The following is a 24,337-nucleotide window of genomic DNA, read 5'->3' as shown; positions in this document are numbered from 1 at the left end:
ATGCTTAGTTTTTGTTTCATTTTAGTACATCGCCGTTAAAAACTTAATGACACTGCAATTTTATAGGTAAATTATATTATTCGTCACTCAATTATCTTCTCACTTCTATTTTGGTACTAAAGTTTAAAAAAATCAATTTAACTACTCAACTTATAGCACCCCAGGTTACAGGCTAGTAGTTTGGATTTACCCGAGAGATAGGTAGACCTTGTAGATTTCATGGTTTAAGTTGATTGGGATTAATAATTGGGTTGGTTTTGGGCCCAATTAGGCACAAAAAGGGAATTTTTAAATATGAGATAAAATGCGAAGGACTAAAAGTGTAATTAGATCATTAAAAGAAAGAAGATGATATTCTTGGCTTTTAAGTGTGTTTTAGACATAAGGGTTCTCATTTTTCTCATATCTTCTTCTTCATTTTTTTTCCTCCTCTTCCATGGTTAGGGCAAATCCAAGGTAAGTGTTTGAGGTTCTTTCATGCTCCTCTAAGCTTCAAAATTCGTCCATAATCTTCCTCCTTTCAATCTTATGCTAAGAATCTTTGTCTTCACTTTTGGTTTAAGGAAAAATGGTGGAAAAATCAACAAGTCAAAAAGGAGAGTGTTTGATAACTAAAAGAGCTTCATTTCGAGATCCTAGTATCAAGGTAGTGTATTTCTAATCCTTTTGAGTTTTAAGTTTTCATAAATCACAAAAATGGCTAAGATTTGTGTAGTTGAGTATTTAGGGTTTCACTTTTGATTGCTATAAATCACGAATTTTTTGTTTAGTTATGTTTTATGACACCTTAAGACCCTAAATAACTACCTATAACATTGATGCATGATTGAAAATCAAATTATGGCCTTTAGGATGAATTTTGAGTACTTCTTGAACCTAAAATATCTATTTCAGGGTTCGAGTATCGATATTGGGATGAGTAATATCGATACTATGGCAAAAATTAGGGATTTTGGGCTGGAGTATCGATACTGCCAAGGGGAGTGTCGTGTCGATACTGCAGGAGCAATATCAATACTCAGGGTGACAGTATTGATACTGAGGCCCCATTTTCACAACAAAATTTATTTTTTGTACCGATACTCATAGGGGTACCGCTATTTGACCCTAGAGTATCGATATTACTCACTTCAAATGGTTAGATTTGACCCGTTTAAGGCCTATAAGAGCTAAGGACAATCCGTAACAGTAAAACTTAGATCGTGAGGGTTATAAATGATTAAACACACCTAGAAACATTCGTAGGAGTAGATTACAACGGATATAAATATACTAAGCGTAATACATTGAAATATCTTCAGTGGAGTATGTATACGGATTGTTAAGGATGAGGATCGTCGTAGAGGATGTATCGACAAAAGGTACAATGAGTAATTCAGATACGGTAATAGCAGAAAGCACGAACCCAATAGGGGTAAGCCGTCCCTTTCAGTTCATGAGGTATTAAAGGGAAGTACAATAAGAATAAATAAAGTGTCGTTACTCAGAAATGAACCCGAACCAGGTATCGAGCAAGATAGTGCTTCAGAAAGTGATCAGCAAACTCCGAAACCATTGTTGAACCATGAAACGCGTAGAGACTTATCATGAGTCAGAGTGACTAAAGCGTCCTTAAGTAACAAACGAGATGACAACTAGTGAGAGGATAACCTCACTTTAGTGAGTTCATCTATGCTAGAGCATAGCTAGGTTATCTTGGTTGCCTTAGTGGGGCATTGTTAGTGCGTGAGACACCTCAGGAGCTAACTAGCTAACTAGGGTGAAAGCCCCGAACAGTCGCAAGGAGTGGGTTAGTAATGTCAGTGTTGAGTGGTCTTTGGGCCTTAGATATGCTGGGATAATAATGAATATGATTTGCCTTAAGGACATAAGACTTTAAAATACTATATGTGTTATAACCATATGAGCCTTATGAGGTAAGATTCCATTAGATTTATGCTTTTGTTGCTACTCGGGAAACGTTAAAGACACCTGACCTACTTGCATACAACGATCGTCTAAGGTATGTATATGTATCTGCAATGCTAAGGCACTTTAGTATCAGTGTGAATGCACTTTTGAATCAATGCGAATGCATTTTTGTATCAGTGTTGAGGCACTTTTGTAGGCACTTCCGTGTATTGATGGCTATGCCAATAAATATATGTATATTTGATTTTTGGTTATATATCATGCTTATTTCATTATGTCATTTGGTATTGTGGTTAGACCCGCATACTTGTATACTCATGGCGAAGCTCTTACTAGAAAGCTAAGGGAAGCATGAGACTCAAACTATAGCGATAGAATTGTTAAACCCTAAGTAGGTAGTACTTGATATGGATCTTGCATGTATCTACTGTTGAACCATTTTTTTTCCCTACATGAGTTTTTCATTGCCGAAAAGATTCCTCCTTTCTTATAGATATACGATTTAGTTATGCTCTGTTTAGTGTTTTTTTCGAATGCAGATTTCATTGGTGCTGCCAGATTTGCAATGGTTTTTAGCATGTTATAGGGATACAAAGTCTTGAAAGATTGATAGATTTTACAAATCCAAATGTCTAGATTTTAAAAACTTTCAAGTTAGCTCTGTATTTTAGTTTCAATTGCTGATCATCTAAAGCATTTTCATTTTGGATTTTACACGTGCACTGTTGGGAATTGCTGCTGATGAACTTCATGTTTGTGGATATGATATGCCTGCTGACTGCTGTAACTAATTATTTTGGGAGGATACAGACCTCATTTAACACCTATTGATCTTGTTAGTTTGTTTTTGGCATCGAATCTGCTTTATTGTCACATTGCTAACTTTGTGCTCATATATTGTCTAATGCAGCATATACAGTAAAAACTTTGAATATTTCTTTCACCAGAGGAAAAGGAATATTAATGGATTTATGTTTGTGATATACTGCTGCTTCCATTTTACTTACTGGTAGAAAGAAGTCCCTAAGATGATGGATAAGATAAATGGAGGTCAATAGCCCTTCTGCTACAAAATTAGCTGATTCCTACTTTCTCGTTCTTTCCATTGGATAAGTATAAATATTGGGTTTCCTTCTTTTACTGGTGTTTGGTGCCTGGCTTTGTTGGCTAGTTAGAAAAACTACTTGTTGCCATGCTTGAGGCTCACTTTTGATGTATATGTTTTATATTGTCAGTATATATCATGTGTCACTGCCGAATACACCGATGTAAAATAGTTTCGATCGTTTAATGATACATGTGAGCAGATGGGATAGCAAACATGCAAAATGAGCAAGACAATAGCATCATACACCAAAAGCCGGATGCCGAAATTAGGACGGATGGATCGCCGTAACTCGTATTCTTAGAATTATTCGAACCATATAAGAATCTTTGAACTCTACTAGAACAAGGCTTGCAAATTATAATCGAATCCGACGGTTGAAAATGGAAAGAAAGTAATCTTTCTTCAATGTTACTCGGACAGGTTACTTTCTTCAATGTTACTCGAACTAACCTGTCCGACAACTGCAGACTATACGTCGGCGAAGCTGAGATCTGGCACAGCAATAAATTTCCCACAGGCAAATGCCAAAGCTGTAGACATCACATCTTCTGTTGTAGGGTTTACCATCGAGAACCTAAATCAATTCCGACAAAATGAAAATATAAGGTATGCGGACGGGTAAACGTGCGAGGCATAAAAGAGTTTTCGATAACTCATACCTGCGGGGACATGTAGCGGGGGGTACCGGTTTCATCAGTCATGTCCAGTGGATTCTGAGCTTCGGCACGAGCAATGCCGAAATCTGCAATTTTAAGATTTCTGTGAGCATCTAGCAACATGTTCTCTGTCTTGACATCACGATGCACAAACTTTCTCGAGTGTAGGTAGCTAAGACTGCGGTTCAGAATAAGCATACTCGTCAGCAGAGAAATATTATTTATACACTCGAAACCGAAGAAAAGATTCGTCCTCTTACCCTCTAGAGAGGTCCAGAACAAGTTGGATCACAACCTTAAAAGCGAGTTTCTTCCGCCTATTTCGTATCAAGTATTGTTTCAGTGTGCCACAGGGGAGATACTCGACAACAACACAGCATGCTTTAGAAGGAAGGGGATCATGGCTTTCCGCTGACGGATTTTTTGATGGAATCTTAAGATTTGAGTTCCCATCGAGGCCCCGATAAACTGTAACAATGCATTCAATAAAAGATCGATATCAACAAGTAAACATGTCGAAGCAGAAGAAAATATTGGACCTTTGTAACATTAGGATGGTCGAGCTTATGCCAAACAGAAACCTCTTGCCGAAATGATGTTCGTAGAGCAGCGGTTTCAGCAGTTGTCGCTATACCATCCTCGCCCCAGTCTAACAGCTTAACTGCAATACCGTAAGACCAAATCATGAACATCAAAAACACTCCATAAAAGTAGCAGACAGAAACAGTCATTATATATAGCCATCTTCATTTTGATTAGCAGCTTAACATGCCGCCGCTATCCTGATATAGCGGAATCTACGACTACACAAAAGATAGAGGTGGTCGAACCAATCGAGCAGGAAAACCAATATCAAGCAGAAATACCCCAGAACACAACAATCCAATGCAAGATAAAGTCAGTTGAATTAAGTGCTTTAATGTCAAGAGTTCCCGATCGAGCACTTTAAAAATTTCGTACCAAGTACAAATCAAAGTTACAACTGAATAAACGTAAGGGTCATAACTAGTACATGTCATTTAAAGATGACTCAAGACGTACTCTGATGGTCTCGGTTGGTCTGTACTGTTGCACTGGAATGGCTGACGACGGTAAATCCCCACGATCTACCCCTAAGAACCTACGCACGAAAACACATTCCGAACACTGAGCTTACGAGCTCAATGCCTCACTAATAACTGTACTATACTACATTCATTCACTAAATGAGATAGCTGGTGGCACATGTCCGAACATGCAAAGCTACTGATTTAACTACTGAGTAGGCATCATGGTCGCCTGAGGGTTCTGCATCTCGGAGCTCACACACCTTTTTAACCATTCTAAGATACCCTCAAGTATTAGGGTGAAGTTCGGAATTGCATTGGAAATGTACACCCTTCAACTTACTTTGTCGAGTCTTGGGACATCTGCGTCCAGTCTGCTACTAAAGTGCCTTGGCACTAACTTGGATATCCACTGAATTTCGTATTTTGCTATAGAGGAGCTCGGGTGTCCTGATTGTTTCTCGAGTTTCAAATAAGGTTATTTTTATGTAATCCTAGTTGTTACTATTTTATACTATTCTGATATTTATTATTGTTCTCGCTTGAAGTCTTATTTGTTGTTATACTGGGTTTCGATACCAAATTTTGGTTTGATATTTTGAAAAATACCTCGATATCGATACCCTCTGATTGACGTGGACAATTTGATTAAGATAGTATCGATATCGATACTTTGGTGTAGGAGTATCGATACTACCCTTATAAAACTGCTAAATTTATGCTTGACTGAAAAACAATATCTTATAGTATCGATACTATCGCTATTGGGTACCCTATTTTGGCATGAAAAATGTTATCTTTCTACCCCAAATGGCCCATTGAGGTCCCCAACAGATGTTTAAGTGTTTTATGTGATATTAGGGGTCATAAAGAGCCTATAAACATGCTAAAAACACTCAAATTTTGCAATATACATCATGATCATGCTTCAAGCTTATGCAACGTATCAATCTTATCTAAATGAGCTATAAATGGTATAGAGAAGTTTGAAGTGAGTTACCTGATGATTATAAGCTGTTAAGGGTGCCCAAAGGTCAACCCAAGGTGAGCTTCTCTTTCCCCTTGCTTGAGAGTTTTCCCTAACTTCTCTCACTAGACAAAATCAAGCATATAAATTACTAACGTTTTTAGAATGATTAGAGGAGAATTTAAAACATTCTAAGAGGGTTAAATCTCTCCAAAAATGAAATGGAAACATTCTAAGAGGGTTTCTGAAACCTCCACTAAACCCATTTTAGTTCTTCATTCACCAAAACTCACAAATGATAGCTTGAATTAGGGCTGAAGGTGTGAGGAAGATGGTTCTTACCTTAGTTTCTCCTTGCAATAACTGGAAATCTATAAAGTTTTCACCTTTACTCTTGGCTTGAAGAGGAAAAAGATGAAGTGAAGAGGAAGAAAAATAAGATAATGAAAAAAAAGGAAGGAGGGACAACAAACGTGAGATCACTATTCTTAATTGGTTTTGAGGCTTTATTTTGAGCAACGGTCTAATTACACTATAGGTCCTCGTGATTTTAGTTGTAAACTAAGAATATCCTGTTTACTCATTATTGAGTTTATCTCAAGTCCAAATCCATTTCATTTTGGGTCAAGTTTCTTATTTATTAGAGATTTAATTCAAAGCCTATCTCAGGTTAGCCCAATTCTTCTAACCTGAGATATGGGGCGTTATAGTGTGTTTTGAGGGTGTATGGTTTCCCCAGTGTTTTTGGATTGAATTGGGGGTTGTATCACTCATTCTGGGTTTTCAATTGGATTAATGGATGGTTGGAAGGTTGTTTTACGGGGAATAAAGGGATGAGACAAGGAGATTCGTTGTCTCCTTATCTGTTTGTGCTAGCAATTAGTGTTCTTTCGAGGATGTTGGATGTGGCTGTTGAGGGTGGGGTTTTTAGGTATCATCCTAAATGTGAAAGGGTGGCACTTACGCATCCTAGTTTCGCTGATGATTTGTTGATCTTTAATAGGGGCAACGTGGATTATGTGGTTGGGGTTAACTGTGTTTTGGAGGAGTTTCGAAAGGTGTCTGGGCTATGTTTAATTCTTATGAAGACTGAGATTTACTGTTCTGGGGTCAATGAATGTGAATTGGTTGATGTGTTGGAGCTTGCGGGTTTTAAACTTAGGCATTTGCCTATGCGTTATCTTGGAGTTCCTCTGCTTACTAGGAGATTGTTTGAGAAGGATTGTGATTCCTTGTTGGGGAATATGACTGATATGATTAATGGTTGGGCGTCTAAGTTGCTTTCTTATGCAAGTTGACTTCAAAGTATTTTTTATAGTGTGCAGGCTTCCTAAAGGGGTTATACGCAGGATGGCTCAAATTTGTTCTAGGTTCTTTTGGAAGGTGTCTAATAAGGCTGCTAGAGGGCTCGTGTAAGTTGGGATGTAATTTGCAGATTGAAAATGGAGGGGGCTCAGATTGCAGGATCTGGGTAAGTGGAATAAAGCAAGTATCATCCATCACATTCGTGTATTGGTCGTTAAGGATGACTCTCTTTGGGTTAGGTGGATGGATGAGTACGTAATGAAGGGCAGGCCGTTTATGGAGTTTGTGTCTTCTACTGCTTGTAGTTGGTATTGGAAGAAGCTGTTGAGGCTAAGGGAAGTTGTCACCCAGTTTGTGGATGCCATAGGCTACTGGATAGGATATGGGAAGGCTAACGAAGTTTGGAGTGTGACTCGGGTGAAGTATGCGAGAGTTGTTTGGGCAAAGCTAGTCTGGTTTCCTCTGCATATTCCCAGGTATGCGATGTTTGTTTAGTTTGCGATTCTAGATCGGTTTCCAACCAAAATCGGCTATTGAAATGGAGGGAAGTGGGGGATGATAGTTGTTAATTATGTGTTAATGGGGTGGACTCGAGGGAGCATATTTTCTTTTCCTGTGAGTTCTCTCGGTTGGTGTGGAATGGGGTCCTGATGCTTTGTCGTCAGGATCGGCCAGTTTGGTGTTGGAGGCAAGAGCTGGCCTGGGCGCTGGTTAAGGGCAGTGACAATGTTGCTTTTTCAATTTTGTTTAGGCTAGCGTGGAGTGTCTATACCTACAAGGTATGGAGAGAGCGTAATTTTATAGCTTTTGGAAGAGAGGCGAAGGAGGAGAGTGAGGATTTGATTAAGGAAATCCGGGATAATGTTCGGTTGAGGCTTATGGGGGTCTCAATGGGGGGTAGCCTTGATCTTGACCTTCGTGAAAGGTGGGGGTTGTGTTATGGGTTTAGTGCATTCTTGGTCTGTTTGGTTGTCTTTGTTGTACGGATTGTTGACTAGGTATTATCCTTTGTTTTGCTGTTTAGTTGTAGCAGATCTATGCTTTCATTGGATAATGGAATTCATTCATAAAATATATATAATTATTTTTCTAAATATTTAAAGATAATTATAATAATATAATTATTTTTAATTATTCAAGGATTAACGATAATAATATATATTTCTTTATATGTTTTTAAGTAGGTCCATACTTTATTTAATAAAAACGAAAATTATATAAGCGTGTGTTGGGTCAAATCAAATTAATATATATTTTATCTAAAACATCAAATCAAATTTCAAATCTCATAAAAATTTTCTAAATCCACATCGAATCAATCATAAACCTTTCCATGCCAAGGAAAGTGATGAATGGCTTTGTATTTACCCAAATTTAAGAATTCGTTGGAAATTTGGGTAGTCCAATAATTTCTTCGTCATCATAAATCTTATTTTTTTACCCTAATAACTTGTATCCTATTTTTTTAAAAAAAATTAAATTATAACAAAATGTGAATTATAAACTTTAACCAACTTAAAAGAATAGGCATAGTGATAGAATTACCCCGATATTTATACAGATGATCATTTTGATTTCTATTTTTTTTAAAATATTTTAGTCCTCAATGTTTTAATTTTTTTTCAAAATACCTTATGTTGAAAAAAGTTTATTAGTTGATTAACGGTCAACACATATCGTTAACATATGTGTTTGACGTAACATGTAATAATTACATCATTATAAGTGATATATATATACGTATAGTGTAAATAATTAAATAGATATAAAAATACAAGTTGTTAATTTTGATGAGCTTGCTGAAGAACCTTTAAAGTGGGTGAAACTGCCAACCTGCTGGCTTTTTCACTACAAGACGATAATACAATACGGTCGGGGCCGCCCCATGTCCCAAATTTTCCTTGTATTTTTTTTCTCCGGATTTTGTAGGCAAAAGCTACGCTTATGGTTGGTGGTGGTTGGGTTTTGAAAGTGTGAATTATGAACCCCAAAAGTATCCCATTACATCCACCATATGCTTGCACCCTCACCTACATTTTTCCAAACCCAATAAATTTTTATAGCTTTTTTTTTATTTTGAACATTGTTTTTTTCAATTCTGATTAATTATAACATTCAACTATTTAAACGTATTTAATTAAGCCAATTATCGTTAATAGTTAACAAAAGTGTTGACATGGCAATTAGTAAAATTAGTATAATTCTACATTTAGTCTCTATTACGTATATATTATATCGATTTAGTCCTAATTTTTAGTTTAATTAAAAAAAAACCTTGAGTCAGAAGTTGCCACATATCACTACTTGATTAAATGTTTTTTTAATTTATTTCAATATTTTATTTTATTTTAATATTTTAATTAAATAATACATTCACCAATCAGGTGGTGACACATGGCACCAAAAGCAACAAGTTTAAAATTGCAGACGGAAGGAATAGAACTAGGGCAATGGGCAGTTCGACGCACGTCTAAACCATGGGGTAAACCCCATTTTTAGGGAAGATAATATTTTTTGGGTAAACTACGCATTTAGTACCTAAAATATTCGTTTTGATAATTTTTAGTATCTAAACTTTTAATTTTTTAAAAACCATACCTAATGTTTAGTTTTTATTTCATTTTAGTATCATGTTGTTAAAAACTTAATGCGTTTAGTACCTAAACTATCAATTTTAGTTCATTTTAGAACCTAAACTTTTACTTTTTTAAAAAAACTTAACGTTAAATTTTGAACATGAGTATTAAAATGAAATAAAAACTAAACTTTAGATATGATTTTGAAAAATTAAAAGTTTATGTACTAAAAAGAACCAAAACTAATGTTCATGTACTAAACACGTAGTTTACCCTATTTTTTAATCGGAAAACATACTTGACGGTTCAAATATTCATATTTTATTATAAATTTAACAAAAGATTATTAGGGTAAAATACACAAATGATCCCTTGACTATAGGGTATTGGTTTATTAAGTCCCTCGACTATTAAAAATTATAAAATGATCACCCGACTATTCATTAGGTTTCAAACTCGCCATTTCCTGTTGAAAATTGATAGTATTCTGAATTGAACGTTAACTTGCTGATTGTGATATGATAGAGTATGATCCTAGAATCTCAAATGATTGTCATATCTCAATCATCATATTAACATCTAGCTTATACAATGACCAATTTTTTAACGGAAAATACAAGTTTGGAATATAATGAATGGTCAAGTGACCATTTTGTAACTTTTGATAGTTAAGCAACATCCTATAATTGAATGACCATTTTATAAATTTTAATAGTCGAGGTACTTAGTAAAGTAATATTCTATAGTTGGGGGACATTTTTGTATTTTAAACAAATTATTAAACGCGTCAAAATCTTAAATACGGACATCGTAGTGTCAATGTACACATTTGTTGTCAAGAGATGAAAAGGGGTTAGATCATCTTTGGTAGTGAGTAAGCATCAATAATGCCCTTTGAAAAGGATGGCAAATTGACACTAAACCTTCAACTATTCTTAAAGCAAGTTTCACTTTTGTTTTCCTCCTTTAGGGTACAAATATATAAATATGAATATTCTTTAGAGTAAACTACACATTTAGTACCTAAACTATAAGTTTTGATCCGTTTTAGTACCTAAACTTTCAAAAATAATTTTAAAATCATATCTAATGTTTAGCTTTGTTTCGTTTTAGTACCTCTTCGTAAAAAACTTAAGGGGTAGTTTAATGTGACACCTTTTTAATGGGTAAATTGCATCATTCAGCATTCAACTATCTTCTCACTCTTATTTTGGTAACTAAAGTTTACCTTTTTTAAAATTTAATTACTTAATTTTTGAATTAATCCTAATTCAACCACTCTAACTTTTAAATTTATTTTTCTAATTATATATATTAATAGAATAATAAAAAAATATCATGTCACAACAATTATTAATAAAATAAAATAGAGTGATTAAAATAGGAGCAATTTGAAAGTTGAGTAATTTAATTGAAAATTTGTAAACTTTAGTACCAAAATAGGAGTGAGAATATAGTTGAGTGATGAATGAGGTAATTTACCCTTAAAAATGCAATGCTTCGAAAATTTAATGTTATGATGTAGATAATTTAAATACAAAACTAGTAATTTACCTTATTCTTTAATACAAACTCGTAATTATTAATAAAATAAACGTTAGATATGATTTTAAAAAATTAAAAATTTAAATACGTAAAAAAAATCAAAATTGATAATTTAAATATTAAATTCGTAATTTACCTTATTCTTTAATACAAACTCGATTAGGGGAGAGGATGAGATATGGATATGACAAGTTTTGATCCAATTTGTTTCTATAAAGTTGTATTCTTTTAAATATTTAATTTGATTCGATCTGATCTAATATAATTCGAATAATAGTGAAATTACTCTTTGTACATTTAGAGATAAGTATGATTGTATATCTCTATATACTTTTCAACTATATCCCTACTTTTACGTATAAAATAAAAATTACGTATTTTTATTGGGTCGTGTCTAGGGGTGTAAACGAGCCGAGTCGAGCTCGAGTATTGCTGAGCTCGACTCGACTCGAAAATTTTGAAATGAAGCTCGACTCGACTCGAAAACTCGCGAGCTTAAAATTTTCAAGCTCGACTCGAACTCGAAATCTTAAACTGAAGCTCGTGAGCAGCTCGAAATGGCTCGAAATGAAAAAAAATTATTAAACTTAACTCGATTGAAGCCTCAAACTCGAACATGAACCTTAAATACAAGAAATCTTACTGTATTGTTTTTTATAAAAAAATCAATACATAAATATTAATATTATTAATAATTTATTTCTAAAAAAATAAAATCTTAATATATTATATTTTCGAGCTGCTCACGAGCTTTTCGAGTCGAATATCGAGTAGCTCGTTTCGGCTCGTTGAGAACTCGAGTCGAGCTCGAGCTCGAGTCGAGTCCATTCGATCCGAGTATTTATCGAGCTTTGATCGAGTCAATCTCGAGTAGCTCACGATCTGTCTCGTCTCATTTACAGCCCTAGTCGTGTCCAGTGATAATTTTTACCTCAAAAATAAGATTTGAGGACCTTCCTTAAATTCGAATTGAATGACAGATGAAGATTATAATATTTGATATATTCGAGTGGACCAAAAACTCAATTTGACTTACGTATCACTAAATACAATATTGTGAAAAACTGAATTAGTAAATCTTTAAAAAAAACACGATTTATTCTTTTTTTTTTTATCCCATCAATTCAATCATTTGAATTATTAATTCACAATTTAACTGGTTTAATTAACCAAACCAGTTAAATTTCGACGACCATGACCAAAAATTCAAATGCTTAACACGAAATCATTGTTGTAGCTCTAAAATTCACTTTCCCTTATGTAATTATGTTTGATTTTCCAGGTCCGGTAAGTATATTCTATCATCTATCATTCTTTTTCCACTTTAATGAAATGATACATCACCTTTTTCTTTTGTAACAATAGTAGTTCCGTTGTATGGTATCTTTAATATACAATTAAGAAAAAATATTATTAGAAATATTATTTTTTTAATATTTTTAGTAAAGTATTATCTAAAATATTATTTTTTTCTACCGAAAATGTTAATATTGGGTTCAACTGAAAAAATAATGTTAAATATTTTCGGTATAAAAAATAATATTTTAGGTAGCACTTTATTGAAAATGTTAAACATTTTAGGTAACGTCCAACATTAACATTTTTGATAGAAAAAATAATGTTTTAGGTAACGATTTACGGAAAATGCTTTTTTAACATTTTTTATAACGTCTTTACTTAATCGTATATTAAGACTGTCGTACCTGATACATCTCTTGTATAAGAGTTGTTACTTTGCCTTACCACCTTAAGCTTTAAAAATATTCAAGTAGATGAATCATGTGAATAATACATAGTAAACTGCATTGACGAGGAACAGTAATTATTAGTTCAAGCCATAAAGAATTTAATAACAAAATGTATTTTAAATTTCATTTCTATAAATAAAAAAATATCATTATGAAAATTTTACCCCCAGTTTAGGAATATAATTTAGAGCAAAAGTATACTAATCGTCCCTCGGTTATAGGGTACAGCTTTACTGCTTCCCTCTACTGTAATTAAATGGTCCTATGTTTATAAAGTGTTGTTTTATTGAGTTACTCGACTATTAAAAGTTATAAAATGGTCACTCGACTATTCATTATGTTTCAAATGTGTCCTATTCTATTGAAAAATTGATGGTATTTTGAGCTGACCGTTGACTTATTGAATGTGGTATGATAAAATATGATCTTAGAATCTAAAACAACTATTACATCTCAATCATGATGTTAACGTACAGCTTAGATAACCACAAATTTTTAACGAAAAAGAACGAGTTTGGAATATAATTAATAGTCGAGTGACCATTTTATAATTTTTGATAGTCGAGTGACTTAACAAAGAAACACTCTATAGTTGGAGTATCATTTTATAACTTTTAATAGTCAAGAGACTTAATAAATGATTACTCTATAATCGAGGGACCATTTATATACTTCATCCTATAATTTATTTTGACTTCAAATATAATTAAAATATGTGTGATTATCAATTAGACTTAATATGAAAATAAGTGTCTAAATTATACTCAAAATTAACTTTTGGTGTCTAAAGAATTTTTCGTTAAAAATAATTTCCTAAAGTTTTCTCCATTACGTTTTTAGGTGTCCACCGTTAAAATCGTCTAATGACACATGTCACATCTATATTTTTTAAAAAATATATTTTTCAAAAATATTTTATTTAACGATAGATATCTAAAAGTGTAACGGATAAAACTTTATACACCTATTCTTTAGGCACTAAAACGTTTTTCGATATATTCTTTAGTAAATTATTTTTGTATTAAGCCTATCAAACACAAATAAATTTACCAACAATCAGTTGGTCTAGTGGGATGAGACGTTGGATCCCTTAAGCAATACCAAATGTTCGATCTTGGATTTTGTGTATAAAACAAACTGAGTTGAAAGGTAACCCCATAATAAGTCTCTCAAGAATTCGATCTAAATTAGTTAATCAATTGATCCGATACCAATAATTAATTAAAAAAATTCAGATAAATTTATTATTTGAAAAGGGACGTCGGATTTCTTAGAATGTGACAAAAGTAGGACCATATCTAGAGGCCCGCCATTGAAAAGGAGCAAGCCACCTTAATTAATAAACAAACATAATTCAAAGTCATAAATGCAAATAAATCTTCATTTTTCAAGAAAATGACAAACTATTTTATTATATAGTTTTATGTATAATATACATAGAGTCACGTTATTATCTTCCAATTCTGCTGGCGGTCCATATTATTGCAATGAGATTAAGGTGAAGAATAATAATTCCATATAGTGGGTGTGATTAATTAATGTTAAGAAAGGATATTACTTCATTAGTGAAGTTAGGTTTATTGTTAACCTGTGATTTGTGTGAAAGCTTACCAACTGTTGCTAAATTAAGTGGCAAATGGCAATTATTTGTGCGAAAGCCAACTGTTCTTTAACATTTGTGTTTAGGTTCAAAATCTATATTTTATTTTAGGGCAAAGTGCACAAATGGTCCCCCGACTATAGGTATTGCTTTATTAAATCCCTCGACTATTAAAAGTTACAAAATGACCCTCTGACTATATAATGTTACTTTATTATGTCCATCGACTATAAAAAGTTACAAAATGATCACCAACTATTTATTATGTTTCAAACCCGTCATTTTCCGTGAAAATATTGGTGGGTGTCTAAATTGGAAGTTAACATGATAACTGGAATATGATAGTCTTTGAGATTCTAGGATCATATTTTATCATATCACGGTCAACAAGTTAACGTGTTAACGAAAAATGACGAGTTTGAAAAACAATGAATAGTCAAGTGACCATTTGTAACTTTTAATAGTCAAGGGACTTAATAAAATAATATCTTTTAGTCAGGGGACCTGTAACCCCCTAGACCCGGCCTATGCGTTTCGACTAAGTCTAGTGGATCACATTATGATTATTAAAGACATTTTCCGAAATCGTTATTCTATCAATATAAAATCACATTATAAATAACATGAAATTATAAACAAATTATACTATCAAAATCCAACTCGTAAATATAGTACCAATAAATAATAATTTAATTTAAAACATGTCTTCAAATTCAAAATCACAATAAACCGAGCAGTACTAGCAAAAGAGTCATCATTATAAAATCTGATATTTAAAATAAGGTCCATGTCACCAAATTAAAGTCAACTTGCAAGATAAAAACATTACAATCTGATTTACTTCAAGAGATATGTTGATCCTCCAAGTGCTCGAACCGATGTATCTAACCAACAGTATCTGAAAGGGGGAAAACATTTTCAAACGGTGAGCTAGGCTCAGTGTGTCCCAACATTTCCATAAAATGTCAATAGGTACAAATCATAGTCCAGTAATCTCACAAATTCGTAAAAGAGTTTAACTTTTGAAAATCATAGTTTAAACCCTTTTCTGGTACACCATCAGTAGTTCTCAAAATTATTTTCCATATAGTTTACTTTATGCACATAACAAAAAGAAAGCCGACTTAAGGATAGGCTCTGAAGCTTGTATCCTTAAGCCCAAGTCAATAAGTCCATATAGCTTACCCAAAGCACACAGCAAAGGAAAGCCGACCTAATGAAACATCTTGGGGCCCTCAAGAGTCACATTAGGCCCATTTAGCTTGATCAGAGCTATTCCATCGTAATTCAATTCCAAAATTCAATTGCACCGTGACATAAATTCCATAAATCCAAAAACATGGTAATCATATACCATTTCAAAACAAAAATTAGATAGCAGTCATATTCTATAAATTGTCACATTAAATTGGTGCATCCATAAAACAATAACCAATGAATTCGGTGTACCATATATTAAAACCAATAAAACAGTTCAGTAATAAGTAGGGAACACACCTCGACAGTAGGTTCAAATAGCAAATCTACTGATTCCTGGTTTCACCACGCTCTGCTACCGTTTTCGAACGCGTGAATAATGGCACACGTGGTTTAACTGATCTAGAAGAGCTGGGTCGAGTTGTCGAACGATCCGGAGAGTCTCTTGTACCTTCAAACAATAATAATCTATCAGTCCCAAATCCTATTTAATTGTTCAAAACTAGACTTCTTAAGTATATAAGCATTTTTCGGGTTTGACTATCAATTTGGGGTATTTCGAGTCTGAATTTGGCCAAACGAATTGCGGAATCGGAATCAGGACGTCGAAAAACATAAAGTATGACCTTTCGAAAATTCAGATTCTTGGTCAAAGTCAAAGTCAACTACTTTGACCGTCGATTTGGAGTCCTTCGGGTTCGAATATGACGAAACGGACAGCGGAAACGGATTTGGCACGTCGAAAACTATCAGGATAGGTATACTCGGAAAAGATTAACGGTCGTTTAATGCTCGGTCAAAGCCATTTTAAGTTTTGGTCAAAGAAAGTCAACGGTCAACGGTCGGGTCGGGTCAACGGTCGGGTCGGGTCGGGTCAACGGTCGGGTCGGGTCGATCGGTCGTGTCAGACCGGTCAAACCGATTCAGACCGGTCAAACCGGTTCGAACCGGTTTCCAGCTGCCATTCGCCCTGCGGCGGCGCGTGTGGCGCGTGAGGCGTCCTCCGGGGCCCTAAAAATCCCGGAAAAATTTCTAAAAATTATTTTGAGCGATTTTGAGATACTTACAACGATCGGTTTAAATTTTTGAACGGCGGAGAGCTCGATTTCAAATCGGCCGAATCTTTGACTGCACCACCTCCTCACGCGCCGCCGTCTACGGCGGACAAGTTTGACACCGGTGAACTCGGAACGGCACAAGGAACACGATGGTGCGGGAGGTGTCGTAAACGGAGCAACGATCAGCGGTGAATTTAAGATTTTCTCGGCAATAGAGCTAACAAAACCGTGGCTACTTTGACTGGAAATTCCCGACGTTTGGCCGCGTTTCGCTTCAATTAATTTGAAGGGTTTGTTCCTCGCTCGATGATGAACACAACGGTGGTTTCAAAACAACAATCGGAATTCGGACGGCGTTTGGATCGGACTTGAAAGTGGAGGTGTGAGAGGAAGAAAATTGAAGGAATAGCCTTTGTGATTTCTGATTGTAAATCAGAAATCACGCTTAAATCATCAAGCCTACCGCAGTTTTAGGGGAAATTCAGGGCTTGGTCCCTGAATTTCCTTTACTTCGAAAATGATATACTAGTTTCCATAAATTTTAATTTAGTCACTTAATTTCACCATTTTCACAATTTACCTCCAATTTCAATTAATATTATTTTGTAAATATTCGGGTTGTTACAATTCTCCCCCTCTACAAGAAATTTCGTCCTCGAAATTTACCTTATGAGAATAGTTGAGGAAACTGAGCCTCCATTGACTCCAATGTCTCCCAAGTAGCTTCTGAGGGGCCTCGATTACTCCACTGAACTTTGACCATTGGAATTCGTCTATTCCGAAGAACTCATTCATCTCTCTCTAAGATCTGAATGGGCTCCTCTTCATATGACAAATCAGGTCTCAGCTCTACTTCTTCAACCTAAATAATGTGACCTGGATCTGGACGGTATCTCCTCAACATTGATACATGAAAGACATCATGAATACGACTTAGCTCAGAAGGCAACTCAAGCTGATATGCAACAGGTCCTACCCTCTTCAAGATACGAAATGGTCCAATAAATCTTGGACTCAATTTACCCTTACGCCCGAATCTCAATACTTTCTTCCAGGGTGAAACTTTCAAAAAGACCCGATCTCCCACTTCAAACTGTATATCCTTCCTTCTTTGATCTGCATAAGATTTCTGCCTATCAAATGCCTCTTTCAGACGGTCACGGATTAATCTGACTGTGTCCTCCGTCTCTCGCACTAACTCAGGTCCCAACGTTTTCCTATCACGCAACTCAGTCCAACAGATCGGAGTGCGACATTTACGCCCATAGAGCGCTTCATATGGTGCCATACGAATGCTGGTCTGATAACTGTTATTGTAAGCAAATTCAGCCAACGGCAAAAAGTTCTCCCAACTACTATGAAAATCGATTACGCAACCCCGCAACATATCCTCCAGAATCTGAATTACTCTATCAGATTGACCATCAGTTTGTGGATGAAAGGATGTACTATAATCCAATCTTGTTCCCAAAGCCGTATGTAACGCCTTCCAAAATCTCGAAGTAAATCTCGGATCTCGATCAGAAATAATAGACAATGAAACACCATGCAATCTGACAATCTCTGAAATATACAATCTTGCCAGCTTATCCAAAGTATAATTTACTCGCACAGGAATGAAGTGAGCTGACTTTGTAAGTCTGTCAACAATCACCCAAACTGAATCTTTTTTCGAAGGAGTCATAGGCAAGCCAGTAACAAAATCCATAGTAATACGCTCCCATTTCCATTCAGGAATCTTGATAGGCTGTAACAAACCTGATGGATGTTGATGTTCTGCCTTAACTTGCTGACAAGTCAAACACCTAGCCACAAAGTCAGATATGTCTTTCTTCATACCAATCCAATAATACCTCTCTCTCAAATTCCGGTACATCTTATCTCCTCCGGGGTGCATAGCATATGGACTACTATGAGCCTCAGTAAGGATAGTCTGCCTCAACTCAGCATCATCAGTCACACAATATCTACCTTTAAAGCATAAAACTTCATCCTGATCAATTGCGTAATCTGAGTTTGTCCCCTGCTCTACTTGCTCAGAGATGGAAAGCAAGGAGCTATCAAGAGGCTGCTTAGCTTTGATCTCATCAACCAAGGTCGGCTTAACTTGCAATTCTGCTAACAAAGTGCCATCCTCATATAAATTCATCTTGGCCATTAAAGACCTCAACTCCGATACCGTCTTTCAACTCAAAGCATCTGCTACAATGTTAGCTTTACCAGGGTGGTAATCAATCACGCAATCATAATCCTTTAGAAGCTCTAACCAGTGACGCTGTCTCAAATTAAGTTCCTTCTGGGTCAGAAGATACTTTAAGCTCTTATGATCTGTGAAAATGTAACACTTCTCTCCATAAAGATAGTGTCTCCAAATCTTCAAGGCAAAAATTACTGCTGCCAACTCTAAATCGTGAGTAGGATAGTTACTCTCATGCGGCCGCAGCTGACGGGATGCATAAGCCACCACCTTACTTTCCTGCATTAAAACACAACCAAGTCCTGAATGTGAAGCATCACTATACACTGTAAAATCCTTCCCGGACTCTAGTTGAATCAACACCGGTGCTTGAGTCAAAAGTCAAAACCGCCTTTAATTTCTCAAAGCTCTCTTGTTGTGCCTCGCCCCAGTCAAACATCACATTATTTCTTAACAACTTTGTCAAAGGAGAAGCAATGATCGAGAAGCCCTCAACAAAACGTCGATAATAACCAGCCAAGCCCAAGAAACTGCGGATTTCAGATACGTTCTTAGGTCGTTTCCAATTCATAATAGCCTCTATCTTGCTGGGATCAACCTGAACACCTCGCGCAGAAATAATATGTCCCAGAAATGACACTTCTTGAAGCCAAAACTCACACTTGCTTAGTTTGGCATATAGACGATGCTCTCTCAAAGTCCACAGAACGATCTTCAAATGCTCGTCATGCTATGCCTCAGTATGAGAATAGATCAGAATATCGTCAATGAAGACCACCACAAATTGATCCAAATATAGTCGGAACACCCGATTCATCAAATCCATAAAAGCTGCAGGAGCGTTCGTCAAACCAAAAGGCATCACTAAAAATTCATAATGACCATATCTAGTGCGAATGGCCGTTTTTGCAACATCAGATCCTTTAACTTTCAATTGATAATACCCCGAACGAAGATCAATCTTAGAGAATACAGTAGCTCCTCGCAATTGATCAAATAAGTCATCAATCCTGGGTAATGGGTATTTATTCTTGACCGTCATCTTGTTCAATTTCCGATAGTCAATACATAATCTTAGCGACCCATCCTTCTTTTTCACGAATAGAACTGGAGCTCCCCATGGTGAAATACTATGTCGGATAAATCCTCGATCGAATAATTCTTGCAATTGGACTTTCAACTCCTTAAGTTCCTTTGGAGCCATACGATAAGGTGCCATAGAAATAGGTGAAGATCCCGGATAAGTCTCAATCTCGAACTCTACCTCTCTATCAGGAGGTAACCCCGTCAACTCATCCGGAAAAACATCAGGAAACTCGCTAACTGTACGAATCTCCTCGATCGTGGACAATGCACCTTTGGTGTTCAAAATACAAGCAATGAAGGTCTCATATCCCTTCCGGATCATATGATCAATTTCCATTGCTGAAACTATATTGGAGAGATAACCACGCCGTTCACCAATTAACACAACAGTCCGACCATCTGAAGTCTTCAGAGTAGCCCGCTTGTATTCGCAATCCAGTTTTACCTTGTGTTTATTCAACCAATCCATTCCAAGAATTAGATCGAACTCCCCTAAAGGAAGTTCCATAAGATCAGCGAGAAAAATTTCTCCCTGAACCTCGAGAGGACAACGCCGAAATACTTTATTCACTAATACCGCTTGTCCTACTGGACTTGTAACTGTAACAGTTTTTTCAGTGTTCTCGATCGGAATCTGAAGGTTTCGAGATACTAAGCTCGATACATAGGAGTGAGTGGAGCCATTGTCCAATAATGCAAAGTATGGGGTAGAATAAATAGTAAATGTACCTACAATAACCTCAGGCTCATCTCTGTCATCACGACGTCTAGTTGCATAAACTAAAGCTGGTTGTCTAGCCTCAGAAGTTGTTGGCCCTCTATTTTGCTGAGGTCGGGCTCTACTGTCTGTCCTGGACGCTGATCCTCGAGTCTTTCCTTGACTACGATCTCTAATTGGGGTCTGTACTGTAGTCTACAAACGCACATGAGTTTGGGTAGTGGTCTGCTCAAACGAAACTAACTGAGGACAATCCCTCCGATAATGACCACTAGATCCACACTGATAGCAAAGACCCATCTTCTTACGACACTCTCCTGAGTGCTGTTTACCACAATACTCACAAAGGGGCCCATTATAATACGATGAGGAACCGCCTCGACTGACAACTAAAGGTGAGGATGCTGCAGGCCTGAAACGTGTATTGCTTCTCTGAGGGGCTGAAGTACGAGTCCTCTTCCCGGACTGTGCTGATGACTCCATCGGGCCTGAAAATTTCTTAGATCGATCTTGATCAACACGCTCTCTACCAGAAGCTAAAACCTCCACCTCTTCCGCATCTTTGGCTCTGCCCACCAGCATATCAAATATCTCATCCTGATGGGTTACAACTTGCCTACGCAGCTCGTATCTGAGTCCAATGGCAAATTTACGACATCGATCTCTCTCCGTAGGTACCATACTGAATCCATACTTCAACAACTTCAGGAACTCGATCTCATATTCAGAAACAGTCATGTCTCCCTGAACCAGGTCTTGAAACTGTTGTCGTCTCTGAGCTAAGTAGCGCTCTCCCAGAAAACGGCTCCGAAAGCGATCCTTAAAGAAATTCCAGGTCAAACGATCGGTAGGGACACTACTGGTCACTGACTCCCACCAAGTGTAGGCATTGCCATCTAACATCGCCACAACACCCTGATATCTCTTAGTTGAGTCCAAACCCAACTGATCCATGCGTCTCTCTGTATCCTAGAGCCAATCCTCAACTTCAGTAGGAGCTCCACCTATCTGTCCCCCAAAAGTTCTAACTCCATTGGCAATCAAAGTCTGCGAAATAGGAACCTCAGATACAACACCAGTAGCTCTGACTGCTCCCTGTATTAACTGCAGAAATTGTCTACCAAAATTCTCATCCAAAGCAACTCCGGTAGACTCTGACTCAATATCGGTCGCTCCTATTATCGGTGTAGTCATGCCAATACCAGCGACAGGAGGCAGATCCGTTGGGGTCGTAGGAGCATGATCACCTATCGGAGGTGGGGGATCTACCCGTATCTCATCGATCGGATCTGCGAATCTAGCCACTCGACCTCGTCCACGGCTAGTTCGACGACCACGTCTAGCACTCATTTTGATGGATCTCAAGTTTACTACAGAAGATAAAACTTAGGGTTAGATAAGCACTTGGAGTCTCAAACATAGTTAAAATCTTAATAACTTTGTGACATGGCCTTAGTAACTCGTTTTGTAAAATATTTCAAAATCGTATTTTCAATGTGGACTCATACACAGTCCGAGGGTTAAAAACCAAAAGCTCTGATACCAATAAATGTAACCCCCTAGACCCGGCCTATGTGTTTCGACTAAGTCTAGTGGATCACATTATGATTATTAAAGATATTTTCCGAAATCGTTATTCTATCAATATAAAATCACATTATAAATAACATGAAATTATAAATAAATTATACTATCAAAATCCAACTCGTAAATATAGTACCAATAAATAATAATTTAATTTAAAACATGTCTTCAAATTCAAAATCACAATAAACCGAGCAGTACTAGCAAAAGAGTCATCATTATAAAATCTGATATTTAAAATAAGGTCCATGTCACCAAATTAAAGTCAACTTGCAAGATAAAAACATTACAATCTGATTTACTTCAAGAGATATGTTGATCCTCCAAGTGCTCGAACCGAGGTATCTAACCAACAGTATCTGAAAGGGGGAAAACATTTTCAAACGGTGAGCTAGGCTCAGTGTGTCCCAACATTTCCATAAAATGTCAATAGGTACAAATCATAGTCCAGTAATCTCACAAATTCGTAAAAGAGTTTAACTTTTGAAAATCATAGTTTAAACCCTTTTCTGGTACACCATCAGTAGTTCTCAAAATTATTTTCCATATAGCTTACTTTATGCACATAGCAAAAAGAAAGCCGACTTAAGGATAGGCTCTGAAGCTTGTATCCTTAAGCCCAAGTCAATAAGTCCATATAGCTTACCCAAAGCACACAGCAAAGGAAAGCCGACCTAATGAAACATCTTGGGGCCCTCAAGAGTCACATTAGGCCCATTTAGCTTGATCAGAGCTATTCCATCGTAATTCAATTCCAAAATTCAATTGCACCGTGACATAAATTCCATAAATCCAAAAACATGGTAATCATATACCATTTCAAAACAAAAACTAGATAGCAGTCATATTCCATAAATTGTCACATTAAATTGGTGCATCCATAAAACAATAACCAATGAATTCGGTGTACCATATATTAAAACCAATAAAACAGTTCAGTAATAAGTAGGGAACACACCTCGACAGTAGGTTCAAATAACAAATCTACTGATTGCTGGTTTCACCACGCTCTGCTACCGTTTTCGAACGCGTGAATAATGGCACACGTGGTTTAACTGATCTAGAAGAGTTGGGTCGAGTTGTCGAACGATCCGGAGAGTCTCTTGTACCTTCAAACAATAATAATCTATCAGTCCTAAATCCTATTTAATTGTTCAAAATTAGACTTCTTAAGTATATAAGCATTTTTCGGGTTTGACTATCAATTTAGGGTATTTCGAGTCTGAATTTGGCCAAACTAATTGCGGAATCGGAATCAGGACGTCGAAAAACATAAAGTATGACTTTTCGAAAATTCAGATTCTTGGTCAAAGTCAAAGTCAACTACTTTGACCGTCGATTTGGAGTCCTTCGGGTTCGAATTTGACGAAACGGACAGCGGAAACGGATTTGGCACGTCGAAAACTATCAGGATAGGTATACTCGGAAAAGATTAACGGTCGTTTAATGCTTGGTCAAAGCCATTTTAAGTTTTGGTCAAAGAAAGTCAACGGTCAACGGTCGGGTCGGGTCAACAGTCGGGTCGGGTCGGTCGGTCGGGTCAGACCGGTCAAACCGATTCAGACCGGTCAAACCGGTTCGTGTGGCGCGTGAGGCGTCCTTCGGGGCCCTAAAAATCCCGGAAAAATTTCTAAAAATTATTTTGAGCGATTTCGAGATACTTACAACGATCGGTTCAAATTTTTGAACGGCGGAGAGCTCGATTTCAAATCGGCCGAATCTTTGACTGCACCACCTCCTCACGCGCCGCCGTCTACGGCGGACAAGGTTGACACCGGTGAACTCGGAACGGCACAAGGAACACGATGGTGCGGGAGGTGTCGTAAACGGAGCAACGATCAGCGGTGAATTTAAGATTTTCTCGGCAATAGAGCTAACAAAACCGTGGCTACTTTGACTGGAAATTCCCGACGTTTGGCCGCGTTTCGCTTCAATTAATTTGAAGGGTTTGTTCCTCGCTCGATGATGAACACAACGGTGGTTTCAAAACAACAATCGGAATTCGGACGGCGTTTGGATCGGACTTGAAAGTGGA

At 36.5% G+C, this 24,337-nt stretch overlaps 1 long non-coding RNA gene across 1 annotated transcript; it reads right to left on the bottom strand.

Annotated features, from left to right (window-relative positions):
* Positions 1-3,464: 3,464 nt before the first annotated feature.
* Positions 3,465-6,132, bottom strand: LOC120134934. Its single transcript, XR_005517206.1, has 6 exons — positions 6,031-6,132; positions 4,717-4,795; positions 4,215-4,336; positions 3,936-4,143; positions 3,679-3,853; positions 3,465-3,593 (listed from the first exon to the last, which is right to left on the bottom strand). It is a non-coding gene; the product is annotated as an uncharacterized LOC120134934 (long non-coding RNA).
* Between the last annotated feature and the right edge of the window lie 18,205 nt (positions 6,133-24,337).

This window comes from Hibiscus syriacus, unplaced genomic scaffold (assembly GCF_006381635.1).
Source record: "Hibiscus syriacus cultivar Baekdansim isolate YM2019G1 unplaced genomic scaffold, ASM638163v2 tig00110600_pilon, whole genome shotgun sequence".
NCBI lineage: Eukaryota > Viridiplantae > Streptophyta > Magnoliopsida > Malvales > Malvaceae > Hibiscus > Hibiscus syriacus.
Note: the sequence above shows the minus strand (reverse complement) of the source record. Positions and strands in the feature narration are given on the sequence as shown.